The sequence below is a fragment of the Xenopus laevis genome, chromosome 5L (genome assembly GCF_017654675.1).
Source record: "Xenopus laevis strain J_2021 chromosome 5L, Xenopus_laevis_v10.1, whole genome shotgun sequence".
Classification (NCBI taxonomy): domain Eukaryota; kingdom Metazoa; phylum Chordata; class Amphibia; order Anura; family Pipidae; genus Xenopus; species Xenopus laevis.
In genome coordinates this window covers 17,568,299-17,573,498 of record NC_054379.1, presented here as the reverse complement: position 1 = coordinate 17,573,498, position 5,200 = coordinate 17,568,299, and positions in this window count along the sequence as shown.

Here is a 5,200-nt window from a genome sequence, read left to right as displayed (position 1 = left end):
CTTATTACTATAGATAACCATTAGTCCGTTTAACCCCTGGCTCAGGTCATGGCCCAAATTTGCAAAACCAAACGGCAGTATTACAACTGAGCCAGCTTCATTTTTAGGCTCAAGTTACAGAGCAGATAACTGGTAAAACACCATTGTATTGGACAGGTCTTATCTACTGTGTATCCTGTGCCTTTTCTCCTTTTTCAGCTTTGAATGTCTGCCCCCCATGGCTACACAGCAGCTTGTTTATATAAACTATAGTAGTACTTATCTGTTATCTACTGTGTATCCTGTGCTTGAATGGCTGCCCCCATGGCTACACAGCAGCTTGTTTATATAAACTATAGTAGTACTTATCTGTTATCTACTGTGTATCCTGTGCTTGAATGACTGCCCCATGGCTACACAGTAGCTTATTTATATAAACTATAGTAGTACTTATCTGTTATCTACTGTGTATCCTGTGCTTGAATGACTGCCCCATGGCTACACAGCAGCTTGTTTATATAAACTATAGTAGTACTTATCTGTTATCTACTGTGTATCCTGTGCTTGAATGGCTGCCCCCATGGCTACACAGCAGCTTGTTTATATAAACTATAGTAGTACTTATCTGTTATCTACTGTGTATCCTGTGCTTGAATGACTGCCCCATGGCTACACAGTAGCTTATTTATATAAACTATAGTAGTACTTATCTGTTATCTACTGTGTATCCTGTGCTTGAATGACTGCCCCATGGCTACACAGTAGCTTATTTATATAAACTATAGTAGTACTTATCTGTTATCTACTGTGTATCCTGTGCTTGAATGGCTGCCCCCATGGCTACACAGCAGGTTATTTATATAAACTATAGTAGTACTTATCTGTTATCTACTGTGTATTCTGTGCTTGAATGGCTGCCCCCATGGCTACACAGCAGCTTGTTTATATAAACTATAGTAGTACTTATCTGTTATGTACTGTGTATCCTGTGCTTGAATGGCTGCCCCCATGGCTACACAGCAGCTTGTTTATATAAACAATAGTAGTACTTATCTGTTATCTACTGTGTATCCTGTGCTTGAATGGCTGCCCCCATGGCTACACAGCAGCTTGTTTATATAAACAATAGTAGCGTTTCTGAAGCAAACACAGCATTTTTGCCAGTGCAGAGCAACACTGCATTATATGTTAATTACTTTAGAATACTTTAATTTTTTGGTGTTACTGTTCCTAAGAGACTGGAGGTAGGGGCAGGAGTAAGAGGGTATTAGTAGAAGACGAAAAGGATTACTAGTCAATAAGGATTAGTTTGTTAGGGGAGAAATATACATATAGTGAACAGCCCAGACACTGCTTTCTGCATTAATTACGATTACAAATAACCTCAATAGCAATGAGTAAATATTGGGAAGTTGCTTAGGACCCGATTTTCTTTCATTAGTCGTTTTGGATTTCATTGCTGCATTTTATCTGTATAAATTCTACTCGTAACTTGACACAGTAGAACTAAGGCACTAAATTCACTGCTGACAGATCCCACAAGTTCTACACACTGAGGATACATAGAACAACATCACAAGTCCTAAACTGCAGAATGAGACTTTATGCTCTGCCAGTGACATTGAGCTTGTGAATATGTTGTCTTTGTACAATCATGTGAAATGCTGTTGCTTCTATTAAATGGGGAAATAATGTAAAAAAAGATAATAATAATAATTCTGTATAAAATAGACGTGTAATGTATATGTCATTTCTATGAGAAGTAGGGTCTGTCTCTTACAGTTCCCTCCTCACTACTCACACCAGCGCAATCTTGTATCAGTAGTCAAGGACTGCACTTCCCACAATGCCTTGCATGTTCTGTTCAGTTAAGCCAGGGATCCCCAACCTTTTGAACCCGTGAGTAACATTCAGAACTAAAAGGAATTGGGGAGCAACACAAGCATGAAAAATGTTCTTGGGCTGCCAAATAAGTGCTGTGATTGGTCATTTGGTAGCCTATTGTGGATTGTCAACCTACATTGAGGCTGTTTGGCAGTGCACCTGGTTTTTATACAACCAAAACTTGCCTCCAAGTCTGGAATTCATAAATAAGCTCCTGCTTTGAGGCCACTGGGAGCAACATCCAAGGGGTTGTAGAGCAACATGTTACTCACGAGCTACTGGTTGGGGATCTACAAGGATCTGTTCTCTGGTTACCTTCCCATTGTTCTGCTGGGGAGGGGGTGATATCACTCCAACTTGCAGTACAGCAGTAAAGAGTGACAGAAGTTTATCAGAGCACAAGTCACATGACTGGGGGCACCTGGGAAACTGACAATATGTCTAGCCCCATGCCAGATTTTAAAATTAATATTTAAAAATCTGTTTGCTCTTTTGAAAAATTTATTTCAGTGCAGAATTCTGCTGAAAATCAAAATCCTGCGACAGAATTCTTTTACCAGACCCAAGGAGAGTAAAGGTGGCTAAAGACATTACAATTACGATCTTTCCAGGAAAAATCATTTGTTTCAATACACACGTGTAGAGCTGAATCGTCTGATATATATAAATAGAAACAATAGAATTCTACCTGTATCTGACGATTCAGCACTAACAATGGCCAATGTTCAGGTGCCTTCAAAGGCGCTCGATCATAATTTTCCGTCCAGCCCGATCAACGAGCCGACCGATATCCAAGTCTTCTGCCGATATCGGTCGGCTCTTTTTCCACCATACAGGCACCCGATACCATATGAATTTTCCGTACAATAGTATCAGTGTGTCTGGCCAACTTCACAGACGTGTGCAGGGAACTGTGGGAAACTGGAGTGTAGGTTGGGGGAGATGTGATCTCTAATAAATAGTTTCTATAATGTGGCAAACTGGAGACAATAGCAAAGGGCACCCACCGCTTTCAACAGCAATGACATTTACTCATAACTAGAAAAGTTTCCCATCGAAAATGTTTTTTGTCTATTGGAAAGTTGCATTTTATTTCGTTCTGCAAAAAAACAAAGTGTTTACTTTATTGAAACATTTATAGATGACGTGTTGTATAGTTTTATCCTTGTTGTGTGTGGATATTGGACACATTTTATTAGGGCTGCACCAAATCCAATTTTTTTGGGTTTTTTGCCGAACCCTTCATGAAAGATTCGGCCAAATACTGAACCGAATCCTTATTTGCATATGCAAATTAGGGATGGGAAGGGGATAACCATTTTTACTTTCTTGTTTTGTGGCAAAAAGTCATGTGAATTCCCTCCTCCCCCTAATTTGAATATGCAAATATGGCCGTATCCGAATCCTGCTGAAAAAGGCTGTATTCTGGATTTGGTGCACCCCTCCCTACATGTTTTGGTTCTACACTTTTATGCTCCTATGATTCTGTGCGCTTAGAGCCACCCTGTTTTTTTTATACCAAAGTGTCATTTTTAAACTTAAATAAATAAAAAAATGAGAAAAACTGTCCATGTCTTTGTTTCAAGACTGATTTCCAGCGTTGTGGCTCTATTTCTAGTCTGATCACCAGGGACCTGATATGGTCTTGTCAAAAGGTTTTTTATTTTATCATGAGAAATTAGAAAAGAGGGTGCACACCCTTAAAGGAGAAGGAAACCCCCTGGGTGCAAAACCCCTCCCCATTTACAGGTACGGATCTACTGCGCATGCGCCGAATGTCACAAAGTTTTACGATTTCACTTTGTGACATTCGGCGCATGCGCAGTAGATCCGTACCTGTAAATGTTCCTACGGCGCATGCGCCAGAAGACGCGCGTGGGAGAAGATGGCGTCTGTGAACTCCCTGGACTGGACCTGCGCAGAGGGGTGAGTAACAAGTTAGGGGCATTTGCCCATGGGGACAGGTAGGCCAGGGGGGAGGAGGGAGGGGAAGCAACACTGGGGAGGGGGGAGGGTTTTTGCGCCCATGGGGTTTCCTTCTCCTTTAAAAAGATATAGTGCGTGGTGCTAATCCATGTGGGTCTCCAAATCTCACATATAAACAATCAGAAAAGGATTGCACACTCAATTTACAGAAATTAAATATTTACACAAGGAAAAAAGAAGAAAAATCTACAAAAACAAAAAGTGAGCCCAACGCGTTTCGGCCATATTGGTCTTTCTCCGGGGAACAAATAACAAGAAAAGAAAAAGGCCTTTTTGTTATTTGTGCCCCTGAGGAAGACCAATATGGTCAAAACCTGTTGGGCTCACTTTTAATTTTTGTAGATTTTTTTCTTAATGTAATAAATATTATTTAATTTCTGTAAATTGAGTGTGCAATCCTTTTCTGATTGTTTTTATTTTATCATGGCACCGAAACAAGGATTTTCAGTAAATAGACCCCAGAACAGGGGACAGCTCTATAAGTGACCCAAACATTCAATGAAATTGGCTTACCAGTGTGTTTTCTATGCTTTATTTTCATCATTGAAACCAAAAGTGCTGCTTTTCCTCTCTCTGCGGTTTTGCTTTATGCTTCTTGCACTGCGCCAGTCTCATGTTTTCTGGAAATGATGCTGAAGGTTTATAGAGGATCCTAATCCTCCTCCCCCCTCACAGGAGAGTTACAGCTGGATGTTCTGGGGGATTTGAGCAAACCCCTCATTTCCATGCACAAACAACATATGGCTGTGGAGAGTTATTTGTTACCGCAGTTCTAGACAAAAGTCCGACTGTCGGTATCAATTTTGATGAAAGAAGCATCTGAGGCTTGGTAGTTTAAAAGGACCAGTAACATCAAAAAAATGTTTTTAAAAATTCGTTGGTATACATTGAAAAAAAAAACACCAAGTCAACTTAAACGTTACAACCGCAAATTCTTTATTAAGAAATAACTTAAAGGATAAGTAAACTAAAAATAAGTGAATGTAAAATTGATGAGGGGGCTATTTTAAGCACTTTTGTAATTTACAATTAGAAACCTTTCTCAAATCTTTCCTAAGCAGAAGAACATCAGAGCAGCCTCTTTCTTTCCCCTGACAACTTCCTTGACTACTTGGTGGTCAGACTGGTGGGAAACTGACCAGCAGGTGGCGCTGTTGTAACAAGATTCATTCATGTTAATATGACATGTATCCTTTAATATCTTGGAATTTAAAACAAATAAATATTGGATGTACATTGCAAAAGTGCTTAGAATAGCCCCTTCATCAATTTTACATTCACTTATTTTTAAGGTTTGCTTACCCTTTAACAAAACTCTGCTTGCGCTCCTCTTCAGAAAAGGTGATCCATT